This window comes from Pimephales promelas, chromosome 15 (genome assembly GCF_988280905.1).
Source record: "Pimephales promelas chromosome 15, fPimPro1.hap1.1, whole genome shotgun sequence".
NCBI lineage: Eukaryota > Metazoa > Chordata > Actinopteri > Cypriniformes > Leuciscidae > Pimephales > Pimephales promelas.
The window spans coordinates 28,574,052-28,588,526 of NC_142783.1; the positions used below are offsets into that span (position 1 = coordinate 28,574,052).

The 14,475-nt window shown below is 37.2% G+C and overlaps 1 protein-coding gene across 1 annotated transcript in view; it reads right to left on the reverse strand.

Moving 5' to 3' along the window:
* Positions 1–14,475, reverse strand: part of dcdc2c (doublecortin domain containing 2C) — a 98,021-nt gene that overhangs the window by 47,805 nt on the left and 35,741 nt on the right.

The following is a 14,475-nucleotide window of genomic DNA, read 5'->3' on the forward strand; positions in this document are numbered from 1 at the left end:
CCTGTTGGCCAGTAACCTCACAGTGCAATTTCAGTGAAATATAATCAACATGCAATTTGCTAAGTGGACAGAACTATCATTTTTGTTAAATGTGCATATTAGCAAGGCAAATATTGCTTGTCACAGTGTTTTAAATGAAAGCGTCCAATACATCTTCCTATCAGAGCTGAAAGACGCTTGTCGCAGCTAATGTTTTCTGTCCACAATTGTTGCTTTAGTGAGACCACAGAGATGTTGCATAAAAGCCAAAACTGTACGACGTCAACGGCCTTTTATATTCAAACCATGAGGTCTTAGCTTATGCATAACGACAAGATAGCATCAATATTAACTTAAGGTTTTCAAACTGGATTTTAATGCATGAATGTGTCGCCAATCATCATTACATATTCGGGTCTTTAGTGACCCGGTGTTCTGACAATTCATGCTACCCAATTTGCTACTTACCGGTTATGCGCATGTGCAGATGGTTTTTTTGTTTTGTTTTGTTTTTTACAAAAGGTACATTTTCCTGTTATAATATATAATTTCCCTTTAAAAAAATGCTTACTATCATATAAATATTTGTACGGTCAGCCAGCTGAAAAGGAATAACTAAAAGTTTCAGTTACTATGAGGAAAGGTGCTTTGACAAGTCAAAGATGAATATTTTATGATAATTTTTACTTTTCACAACGTTTTAAAAATAAAAACAGTAGTCTACAGTATACAGTAGCTACTCATAACTTAGAATTGTATTATAATTGTATTTCATACGACTTTAATTGGCATACTGTGATCAATTCGCGCTACGGTAGCATTTTTCGACAAGGCAGCAAAAATTGGCAGAACACCGGATCAAAATTGAACACGGATGGATCTCTACCTGTCGTGATAATGCAAAACTCTTCTGATATTAGAGTAACAATTACAGACGAATGAAATAAAGCATCTTTTGTTACACTTTGGAGCCTGGAGGGTTCAGTTTGAGCAGATGTTTTATACCATCAGCAATGTCCTCATCAGATCTCGTTTCCCAGTACATTCAGCATCTGGCTCGTATTCGCCATCTCAAACACATTCTCAAAACTATCATTTTCAACATCTTCAAAATCTATATTTTGATTACTGCAGTAAATCACTGAGCCATTTTAAGTTTTACTGTTGATTCATCCTATTTTTTTTTGTTTGTTTTCTGCCTGCGGTAACTATGAGTGAAACGTCACTTCACCACCGCCTTGTGGAATAAAGGTGAATTGCATTTATTCAGTCATCAAAGATTACATTATTGTTGTACACAAAAACACACACCTCATGTCGTTACCGACCCTATACAATTTTTACAAAAAAATAAATGGGAAAACAGGCGTACTTTAATCATTTATAAAGACCCGAGGTGTGCTACCGAAAATTTTAGTTTAACTATATTTTTTAAAACATTAATTGAATTCCTGTTTCATATTGGTTTCTAAAGAAAGGTACAGAACTGTAAAAAAAAAACAAAACAAAATAAAAACAGTTGTGGTTGCCAGCATCATACCGTAAAAATAAGGTATACTGAGACTGACATCCCTAATGGTAAAGAGCAAGAAATAAATATATAAATCCTTTTTAAAACATTTGTACAACTAAAATGACTCTTAAAGTTGGCAGGAAAGTATGAATGTTCATAATAAATATAATACATTATTCTAAATATACATTTAAATTACTATTAATATTTATGATTAGTATTACAAGTCAATCATTTTACTACAATATTTTTTACATATTTATACCAAATTAAATAATTGGCTTGTTTCAGACTGCAAAGCCGTGGCCAAAATCATCGTATAGTCTGCAGTCCAAAGAAAATGGAGGTGATTCAACCGTTATTTAATCTCTAAAGTCTAATGTTTGATTGCTGCTTTGAGCACATGCATTTTTTAACAGACTCTCTCTTCACTTCGCTATTCAATCACTGTTCAACTCTTTCTCACTCACACACACACATTAAGTGTGTATCCATTTAGCTCCAGGTTCAAAGCATCTCATGAAACAAAATTAGTTTCAAACACGGGACGCTGGCCTTTAAAGATGTGTTTCACAGGGCTGCTAAGACTTACTACTAGCTTTTCCTAGTAGACTTGGAGAACTTTGACGTATGGGCTGTGCAAGGTTTTGTGAAGCTAATGAAAGTATGGGCTCCTCTATTAACCTCAAAGAGGAAATGGGAGGTAGTTTGATGCATTCAGATTGGCAATAGCCAATATTTCACCACGACAGGCATTACCAATGAATAATTAAGTGTTTAATATAATGTTCGTGAAGAGAGGGAGATAAGGAAGGGTAGCGGGGAAAGAGGAATGATATAACTATAATTGATTATCCTTAAAGCCAATGTACTATTAACAGAGTTCTCGATAGTGAAAGTGTTTGCGTGTTTGTGTTCAGAAAAAATGGCTTTTTGATGGCACTGTCAGGGCAGTTGCAGTCATTAGCTTTGAAAACTCGTCTATGATGGAATTCAGAGGCCTGGCTTGTTGAGATCATGAAACTTTAAGTGGAAAATTTATACCGGAGAGACCGCCCGCCCTGGCAGTGACTTGTGAATGCCCGGGGACACGTGTTTTCACAGGGCGCAGCGCTGGACTGATGTGGCTGGTGATAAATAGTTAAGAATCTAGGGTTGTTTGCACTCTGACAGCTGCGACAGTGCTGCTCAGTGGCATCACATACTTGAAAATGCAGTTTGTAGATCCGATAAATTCATTAAATTACGACCGTGGACTAAATCAGTATAGTGTTATAGGTGGACCACATTAATTATAAATGTCCCACTATATATATTTAATAATTCACAGTTTTAAAGATATTCAGTACCAATGTTTACAAAGCTTGTGTGCTGTTTTAAAGTGGACGATTTGATCTTCAAATAAAAAAAAAGGAAGGAAAAAGTTGATACATTTTCTGGAACATAATACCGGGAACAGATGTCATGTCTCCGGGTATTAAAAATGAATGCTAGATGTTAAACATTTCAAAGAATGCTAGATTATAATTTTGATTATTTATGACTAACAGTCTGCTCTTCAACATATTATGTCACATTTGCAGCTTAGTCAAGGATATTTCATTAATTAAGAAAATAAAATTAAACATCAGCTTCGGCTTCTGTGACTTTACATGGTAATTTAAAACATATGTGGTGTATTACAGCTAAACCAGTCTAAAAATATCGACAGGTTCCCTGCTAGGAATCAGTCCACTGTCTGAGAGAATATACGTCGTCACTCAGACAGAGGTCAGCAATTTCCATACCTCAAATTACTGACCTATGGCTTCCTGTCCTGCATATATGTCCTTCTTGTTAACCAGATGACAGATTTTCATGCATATTCATAGATGCATATGGTCTGCCAGAACGAAAGCCATCTCATCCCCTCAGATTCCGCCGAGTAGCAATGTATGAAGACACTTCATTAATGGATGTACTAAACGAAGCGTTGTCTTCATTTTTTTCCTTTTGCGTTTGCATAAATTGCAACGGCTGATTTGACTGTGAGCTGCAAATATAAACGTCTTTATCACTATTTTTGTCATTTTACAGTGAAAATTTATCCAAAATTCAATAAACGTGAGAAGGCACCTACTAGTCATTAGAGTACATTCTCATCCTAGGGCGTCATATATAAGCTTTGTTCGGTTATGGTAGGTTTAGGTCTGGGGTAGGGTTAGGGTTAGACCACTAGGAGGCGCCTTCTGGCCCATACTGTACATATCTGTGTCTCATATTGACACTAAAGGGTGCCATGTGCGTTGGATGTAGACGAAATGTCAAAAGCGTCAGTATATGACGCCTTGGGATGAGAAGGTATGAATGTCCGTTTAATATCTGCTAACACTTTATTTTGATGCTCCCCAAACAGAAACTCAACTGATAAGTAACTTTGCAACTACACTACAAACCATAACCCTAACATAACACTCTAATGAGAGTTAGTTGACATGCATTTGCAAAATTACTAATAGTTAGAAGAATGTCTAAAGTGGACTATTGAAATAAAGTGTCCAATCTTGTTAAAACCTCACAAGATTTTGATAGATTTTCACTAGAACAACAAGTCTGAATAATGGTACACAATTTTAATTTGAATGCAAACCGATCTTTTTTAATGGATTTTTTAGCGGGGGGAAAATCCCTTAAACACACAGGGAGAGAAAACCCCTGACAGGTAACAGCTGCTGGACTCAATGGAAAGCACATGCGAGAATGCCATTCTGCTAAGACATGGTACTTAGTTTCCTCAGGGCTAATCAGACATAGTACATAATCATTCAATAAAGACCGGGCATGATGCAGAAAACTAACTGGACTGTTGTATTTTTGGAATCCAGGGCTGAATGGCATAGAAAGATATGTTTATCCACAAGACGTCTTAACCGCTTTCACTTCCAAACTAAGCTTTATATTGGTAAATGCATGGAATTTGCCAGTTTAAAGTTTACCTCAAACCTCATGCGAATGAATGCGCAGATGCTTATAGAGATGACTCCATTTCCACATTCTTCTAACATTTGCGCGCAAAAGCGAAGTTTCGTAGGGGAACGCAAAACATTTGTCAACGAACGTTAACGTTTTGCATTGAACACAAACTTCCCTTTTGTGGTAGAATTTTTACGCTGCGCCATCTAATATTGTTTTCCATCATATTGTCCCTTTAGAGGTAGTTGTGTGATTAAACAGTCAAGGATTAAATTAAATTAAGGCTTCAATAAACATGCTTTGATTCATACAAGTTATTTTTTCTTTGTGTCCAAAATGCAAAAATAACAACACAATACGTCATATTTTTTTTGCAAGTACAATATATAAAAGGTACCAAAAGTTATTTATATTTGGTAACATATCTCAGGATTTCTGTGTCCTTCTAGTGACTAGACTTACACAGGACATCAGTGACATGGATATTTATATCTGATTGTCTCCACCAACAGACTTCCCAGAGACAGGTTCAAAACCTGTTTGACCAAGGTCGCGAACTGTGTCATTCCGGTGCTCAAGGTCCACGAAAGCGTCCTAGCGCACATATGTGCTTGTCTGTGGCATCGCCGCCTTCATCTTGTTGCGGTCACATTCAGCATGCACTGTGCCGTGAGCTCCTCTGCCAAACAGGTGTTTCACCCCGGCTAGGCCATCAATCTGCCCACGGCCCATCTCTGTAGGACTCAGGGTTAATTATCATCAAATAAGCCATTAGAAAGAGTGATGAAAGGGAAGGGTAAGGATCCTGGGTTTGATAGGAAACAATGGTGTATAGATAAGTGGAGATAGATATTACTCCATGTTGTCGTGTTAACTGGATCAAGAGCTAATGCGGTTCTCTGGAAGAAAATGATAGGATCTTCAAGCCCTTTCTTAAATGGATCCCATCCATTAAAGGTAATTGCAGTTCAAATGTAAGCACATAACACATTTCCCCGCGCCTTCTTCCAAGATCTTGACATGGGGTCTTATCGTTCTCCTTCCAAATAATTTCACAATCTGTAACTGGTAAATGCCATTATGATTCTCTAATGTGCGTAATGTATTAATTGGCATTAGCCTTACATTAAGATCGCGTAGTAAATTATTCCATGGCATTAGATGACACCTGACCTATTGTAAATTTTACACTGTGCTTAGGACTTCATTTATCTATGCAGTATCCCTGTGAATATTTTAAGCACCCAATTAAATACCAACTGACCTGAAGGTCTAAAGCAGCCCGAGAAAATTGAGCTGTCTGGTGGGTTTGGGTGCCACAGTGGTTGTGTTTAATCACGGTGGTCTTTGGAAGTTGGAAGAAGCTTGTTAGGTGTCCTATAGCCTTTCAATGCCGTCAAAACAATTCTCTCACTTTCATTGGGTTCACTTAAAAATAGGGAGCACTAAAAAATGTAAAAATCATTTACTCACCCTCATGTCGTTCCAAACCTCTATGACTTTCTTTCTCTCTACAGATATACTTTATATGGAGTAATGTAATATTGTAACGCATTACTTTTAAAAAGTAGCTTTACCCAACACTGGAAATGAGGGTGAGTAAATGATGCCACAATTTTCATTTCTGGGGGAACCAGTGAAAGTGAGAGTTTCAGGCCTCAGTTTACCAAATTAAACATTCAAAGGCCCCATTTCTGGATTTCAATATATGTAGGATAGGATTCCCATGTGCGAGGGGGTTTAGTTAAAAACACTGAAATCTTATTTCAGTTAAATTCTTCATTTTAGCACATTTTTAAATGCATTAATATATTTTTTTTATAACATCATTTAACTTTAGGTCATTCTGCGGCCCCCTAGGAAGTTTGCCGAGGGCCCCTATTTGACCCCGGCCCCTTAGTTGAGAACCACTCTAAAGCTTCACCTCCTCAATTAATTGGAGTGTTTTATGATAAATTCTACATTAAGTAAGAAAGATTTATATAGTTTCGGGCTGATGATGTGATTTAACATATAGATTCGCACAATTACCCTCTCTCTCCTGTGTTTTCTTACATCCACGGCTTCACTTCACTGTTAAAAGCATGCCATTTTACAAGACAGATTCCTTTGTGCCATTCTCATTAAAGAAATGATATGGCTACTTCCTAAAGAAATGTGCTATTTGTGTAAATCTCAGCTCATAAATACATTCGCATGTAGTCATAATGAAGGACGGCTATAACCTCCTGTCTGGCTTTAAAACTATATCAAAGGGTAACAAGTCGCTGTGAATTATAGGTCGCCCTGCATTCTATGAGACACAATAAAAATAAATCAAAGCATTTATGTTTAATCACCACTTGCCGTAATGCAATACCTGCTTCAGATGCTAATTTTAGCTGTCGAGAAAATGCGCTAGCTATTCACCAAATGTGAATGTTGTGAAAACCGCATTTGAAATCTCCCAATCGCAACGATTCAAATCCATGCCAAACGTTATCATTCAGCGGCCAGCTCTTGTGGCGAACTCGATTACCTTAAACCCCTAAAGAACACAAGGAGTGATTTAGAGCGAAACATTTTCACAAATTGTGCAGGACTTCACATGCGCTCGGCCAATGGACTGCCGTTCACCCTCCTTTCAAATCAGGCCCACTTCCAAGTTTCCAGTTATGAAAAATGCCTGGGTAGGGGACTATCATTACAGCAATCATTCCTGTCTGTTGTATCCATTTTGCTTTAAATGTACCTCTAAAGCTCATACAGGCATTTCCAAAAGCACTATCATTTCAGTCAGACTGTGATCTCCGCTGGCAATCTGCATTTCGTTGAACATGCCTGTGGATGGAATAGAAACCAGACACCTGTCTCTCCACAGTGGGACATTAGGGAAAAAAAAAAAAAAAAAAGCCACGCTAAATTCTCCGACAAGCCGAGCATATCAAAGCAGTGTGCACTCAGACCTCGGATTGCAATAGGGATATCATTTTAAAAAGGGAAAGACAAACCATACCTTGCAGGCTTCAGGGCCTAATAATCATCATGTCACCCATCGCTGTGGTTGGCAACAGTAACTTTACTCTCTGATTGGCTGATGCAATGACAGCTTTTGAGCGACTGACATGTGGACAAACACAATATGGCTCTATGAAACGGAAAGCTGTCAGTGAGTTGGCAGGGTAATGTTTTTTTTTTAAAATAGATCTGAACCTGAAGTTTCAGGCTCATTTTCAACCAGAAGCCTTAAAAGTCATGCAAGCTTAAACTCAATCTTCTAAAGTGGTATAAATGATATCTCGAGGAGGGAAAAGGGAACGTCTTAGTGGTCAGCTACTTTCTTTTGAAGTATAGAGCAAGCTCTATGTGTTAAATTGGAGACATTTGGAGTTTCTTACCATTAGTCATCTCTAAAACTCATCTGGATCTTGATAAATGGGTAGTTGATGTGAAATGCTTTTAGAAAAAGTTGAAATGTCATGCAGTGTGGCATGCTGTGCTACATCTGAAATGAATTCCTATGTAATTATTATGCATGGGCTTATTTTAATTGAGACTAAATGGAATATTAATGTATGCAATTAATGTATTTTTAAAAATGCATTTGTCACAGCACAACCATGTAGATGGATAGTTCAGTAAAAAATATGTATATATATATAATTTCTGTCATCATTGCCTTCAATTTTGATCTGTTCCTTACATCAAGTTGTCATTGTTTCTGTATTCTGTATAAACAGACATAATAATACTATATTCATAAGGACGTTTATGGTGCTTTTTCATCATTTTGGAGCTGGACGAGTGCAGTCCCCAATCCATTTGATTGCAAGGAAAATATTGGCATGGATACAAGTCAAAAAAATTATATGAGGCAAAGTAAATAATGATAAATTGGGTGTGAATTTGTCCTTTGAAATGAAGAGTGGAGGTAAAAAGATTATTGAACTTCAATTTTAGGAGGAAAAATATATATAACAAGTTGTTGTTGTTGTTTTTTTAAATATACTCTTTATTTTATTCAAAATAAAACATATGTTTCCCCTTACCAACCATACACTACTGTTCTGATTTCCGATTTTTTTATGTTATGTAAAGAATATCTTATGCTCACAAAAGCAGCATTTGTTTGATCAAAAAACAGTAAATACAATAATATTGTTTCAAACTATTTTCTATTTTAATATATTTTCAAATGTAATATGTATCTGTCATGGTGAAGCTGAATTTTCTGCATCATCACTCTAGTATTCAGTGTCACATGACCCTTCAGAAATCATTGCGCTCATCTATCATCTTATTATTATCAATTAATTCCTTGCTAAATAAATGTATCTTTCTTTCCATAAACTGACCCCAAACTTTTGAACAGTGTGTATATATATATATATATATATATATATATATACACACACACAAAAAAGCTACTAGTGGGATTATGTGATTAACTCATAAGGGACTGAAAACTTTAAACAACATTCAAGCTCAAAACCCACATCGTACAGCCATTGCTTGAATCTGTCGCTTTATCCAACTGGTTGTTTGTCACTGCCTCTCGATTAGAGAGCATCTGTGAGCTCCCGTCACCGTGCTCAAGCCTGGGAATTCATAAAGAGCGTTCAAAGGATAGCCAAAGCATGAAGTCTACATCCCGACAGCCAGTAAAGTTCACAGAAGTGCTGTGAGTTTTGTGTGGCCATGTTCTCCCAAGGAACCATTAAACTAGAGGGAAATATGAGGCATAAGCCTCTTGGATACTCCCGGAGAGAATATAGCTTGTGTGAGATTTTAAGACGACTTCATTTTCAAAGTCTTGCTATTATATGGGAACATAATTAACATTTCCCCATCAATTACAGTGGAGTGGAAGCACAGGGATCCAGGCGGATATGCTTAAATCTGCCTTGAATTATTCTCCGCTAACTTCCTATTTCAGCTGAATTTTGATGAGCCTGTCTGGTCATTTATTCAACAAGGCTACAGAGCACTTGTTTTGAGTGCGACCTGGCAATAGCCAGATGAAGGGAACCTTTGATCATGGTCCTTGTTGCTTATAACAGTCGATGCTTGCAATATTTGTAATATGTCTTTTTAATTTCACGAATGAGTCATAATTAGTTTGTGACTGAAGGACAAGATGATCAAGAAAATGACTTTTTTTTTTTCCTGGTATATTTTCTTTCTGATGTGTGGATGCCTGCTAGATTTGAAGTGAAATGTGCAGCCAACCCCCTCTAGTGGCCGCTTGTGCATTATATGTAGCAATTCCCAAATTTAAGCAGTTGGAAATCATTCACTCCTCAGATACATCAATGAATTGTGTAAGAATGCCCTCTAGGGATTGTTCTGTCCTTGTCTCACTAAATCTTTGTTTGTTTCTTCTCATCAATGTCCGGAATACATGCTGTGCCATTTGCCGGGGATAATAAGAGAGTGTGATTGGCTGAAGGGTCTGGCGTGCGGCAGGAAGTGACTGAAACTACATCTAAAACATCAATTCATACTTAAAGCTGTGATGAATCCCATCTATAGTTTCAAATTAAATTCCATTCTGTTTCTCATCCATTTTAAAGATGGATACTGATGCTGGCAACATGTGTGGGCTGACCAAGCTCCAATTTGATCATTTTATCTTATTGTGAGGAAAACAGTTGGGTGATGGATACCATCTCATTACGATGGGAAAGTGAGAGTTTAATTTCCTGTACATGTTCCATCTTTATTAATGTCAGGAACAGCGGGTTGTCAATTGCATTAGTGCTCTGTTCTTGTGCTAGGCATTGTGCATGACACAAACAATGTCTTCGCACTGAGCTCTGACACACACACACAGACACACACAAACACACTAAGCAGCTGTGACATATTTCACCATCAGTTGTGGAAACACTTTTGCAGTCCCTTTTCTTACTATATTTAGATCTTCTCAATGAAACATCTCCAACTGACCTGAACTGAACCCAGAAATCTGAAAAAAGTCATACTAAGTATTTTTAATACAATATTTAAAATATTAATAATAACAAACTGTTAAAAATAAAACCATAATTTTATGGTAAAAAAATGGCAGCTGTGGTTGCTGTAAAAAAATAAAACCATAATTTTTACGGTAAAAAAACGGCAGCTGTGGTTGCCTGTAAAAAATAAAACCGTAATTTTTACGGTAAAAAAACGGCAGCTGTGGTTGCCTGTAAAAAATAAAACCGTAATTTTTACGGTAAAAAAACAGCAGCTGTGTTTGCCAGAACTTTACCGCCAAAAATACGTTAGCAACGTAATTGGTTTTACAGACTTAACTTAAAATTTACAGTAATAAACTGTATTTCATTATCTGATATAATGTTAATTAACCTACCTATTGGAGAATTGATATCTGTTTTGTACCATTGTAATATACTGACAACCAACAATCGTCACAGCAGCGTTGAGTGTCAAATAATCAATCATGGCTCGTCACAAGCTGTCGTCCATTAAAAGGTTACTATTTTCACAAAGAAGCTGCACAGTGTCATTCACACAAACATTAAACACCATCATGGTAACACACATGAAATAAAATAAATGCAATAAACATTAATTTAACAACATTAAATATAACATAAAACCCTAATGTACATTACTGACACGCAAACACTGCGTCACATCACATAGACGCAAAAACTATTTTTGCCGTGTAAATCGCACAAGAAATAACATTCGTTCTATAGATACGAACTTTCATGAGATCAGGCTCAAATATCTTAACTGACGTACATTCTATATTTAAAAGACCTATATGCTAACAAAACAATGCTACCAGCAAGTAAAATTACAGTTTTTCTTAAAATATCTTTGAAAATCGCACTCAATAAAAGCATTTTTCAACGCATTCTCAGCCTAGGGCGTCATCTGACGCTTTTGACCATGCGTCTAAATCCGATGCACATATTAGTAGGTTTAGGTCTGGAGTAGGGTTAGGGTTAGACCACTAGGAGGCGTGTCTCATATGCTATGTGCGTCGGATGTTGACGCATGGTCAAAAGCATCAGTTAGATGAAGCCTTGGGATGAGGACGGGCTGCATTTTTGTATTGCCCATCACAATGATTCAGTTTGCTAACCGTTTCAAAAGCATGAGCATATTTGACCTTTGTTGCTCCACAAGCCTGACTAAAACGTGCAATACTCAGAGTGTTTTTCTTGTTTTGTGAGACTCAAAGTGTGGCAGTAAGGGACAGGACAGAGCACATAAGAGAGTGAGAGCGTGAATGAGAAAATTAGAGAGAGAGAGAAAGAGAGAGCAGAGTAGTAGTTGTTCTCCTTCACTGGCTGCCTGCAGCAGCTTGTATCAGGGACTCAGGGGGCCTGCAGAACTATACCCAGTGTGCCTGATTATTACCATGCTAAATTTATATTGATTGCTGTAGCTTAAGAGCTAAATTCGAGCTTTTCCCTAGACACAGTCACAATATATGGTCTGAAGTGATCTGGTAATCCGACTACAAGACGTGCGAAGTGTTTGTCATGTGATAAACTGAGCTACGGCCTCGAACCTTAGTCTCGGTTGAGAGTCGGGACAATGGGCCGAGGGAGGTGAGTTTTCCTCAGCACTTGAAGTGAAGTTATAACTGTCCTCCTGCAGACACTTTTCATCACTTCTATGCATATGTGTTTGCCCTTGACATTATCAGCAGATTTAAGAGGCCCTGAGGTAGCTAAATAGTGCTGAGATAGGGAAGACAGTGGCCTGCAGTTGTCCGTCGGCTATATTTGCACTCGTAGAGGAAGGAAAAAGCTCTGTAACAGAGCATGCCCTCGGGGAAAGCCCCTAATTAAACAGTGATTAAATTAAGGGCCAATGCGAGCGAAATGCACATTGATTGACAGGCAGCTCCTCTCGCATTCACTTTCTCCTGGGTTTAGATGGAGTGTGCGGAGTCGCCACTAACTTCTCTGGCTTTTGGTCTCTGAAGACGTCCAATTAATCCATTTTAGCATATAAATGTGCCTGATTGTGACTCTTTGAAACTGTTTTCAACCTGTTTGGGACTGAAACTCATTAACATATCTGAAAGAAACATTTCCAGGTCATTTTTATGCATGCTTGAGGCGAGTCACACAATCAATGTGTGGAAATCACCTCTAAAATCTCATTTAGCAAAAAACTGTGGCCTTGAAATTGGTTTAGGAGTCAAATAGGTGCCCGGTATTCGTAGTAAACTCTCCCTTTATTTGTACACTGATTTAGCTATTTCGTAAAAAGTGTGGAGAATCGAAAGCTATCAAAAGTAAGAAATGTTTGCCCTTAAACGTTTTAAGTTGAGTAATGGTGAGAAGGTCCTCTCCTGGTGTAAAGCAAATTCAAACAGCTGTTTATTGAGATGGATAGCAGCTTTGCCTGTTTCGTGCGATATATAACTCCATGCCAGGTATTGGGCTCAATCAGTGCTGATATGGATACAGAGACCAAATGGCACATCTTCACAGCTCATAAAAGAATCATACCCAGGACTTATACGGAGATCCATTTACACTGTCTTAAATTGAAATAGGTCCCAGTACACTCGGGCTCTCAAAGATTGAGGAACAGATATGATCTGAGAATCCTTGTGGGTTCTGGGGGGAAAGTGTACACCAAGGTGCTTATGATTTAACAATAAAACACTCAATGTTTGTAGAACTTAAAAGAAAATTGCCTTTTTTTAGTTAACTTAATTTACTATTATTAAAGTTCACAATTTAAGTAGTGCTGTCAAATCGATTAATCGTGATTAATCACATAAGTTTGTAAATATGTGTGTGCGTATACACATAATCATGATTAATCTATTTGACAGCGCTAGTTTTAAGTGGACTTGTATGGCAATATGCCAAGGCTTTGTCAATATTATAGTTTATATTATTGTATGTATAACTACTTACATTACCATTCAAAATTTTGTCTTTTATAATGTTACAAAAGAATTTCAAATAAAAAAGAAACTTTTGAATGGCAATGTAAGAACCATATATTCATCAAAGAAATCAGAAAAAAATGTATCACGGTTTTTACGAAAATATTAAGCAAGCACATCTGTTTAAAACTTTGATAATAATAAGGATAGAATGATTTCTGAAGGATCATGTGACACTGAAGACTGGAGTAATGATGCTGTCAGCTTTGATCACAGGAATATATTACATTTTAAAATATATTCAAATAGAAAACAGTTATTTTAAATTGTAATAGTCTTTCTAAATACCAAAAATGTGTGAATAAAAGTGTACTAGCTTCATGCAAAGTCTTGCCTTTATTAATTTAATTATTAATATGTTTAACTTTATCTCATTTATATTAGTAATAGCAATGTGTCATGGTCAAAAGTAATGCATATCATAAAAATACAAGAACAAACTCACTTTCTATGCTTAAAATCTATCATTACAGTCATAGAAAAGCTGTATTAAGATGCATTACTTCTGCTTTTGAAAGCTGAGCTTAATAGTAAAAAGTAAACAAAACAAAATCTTGTATTCCTCATTTTTGTTGCGTTATTAACTTGATATAAAAGTCATTTTACATTGCAGACTTACTCCCATTTGCTATGCTGGTGTTAGAGGATAAATGTGCATATCCCAGAAGATTGCTCAGGAAATGAATCTAATATTCCTCAAACTCAGGAAGCGCGCTGAAAGCGGAATTGCTGATGTAGTGCGCGCTGCAGCGGGGAGCATGAGACAATGCTTTGCATGTGCTGGCCTAATGGTGAGAGTGATGCCAGGCCTACTGACCTCATCAACCATGACATTTACTACAGCGCCTACTGCTGCGTTCCTCCTTCCTCCCACAGCGCATAGCAAACAAACACTACTAACCTGATACCCATGTACGCATCATGTACAGGACCCAGCCGGTAATGCCTCAGACTCTGAGAGCAGGCAGCGGAAAAAAAAGGAGAAGAGAAAAAAAACAAAAAAACAGTGCAGACTGCAATCTAGCCGCGAAACCGAAAACTAATCTCTAAGGAAGGCTGTCAAGTCTGCGCGCACAACGCTCTAGTGGAATTGAGGCTTAAATGCTTCATAAAGCTTTCA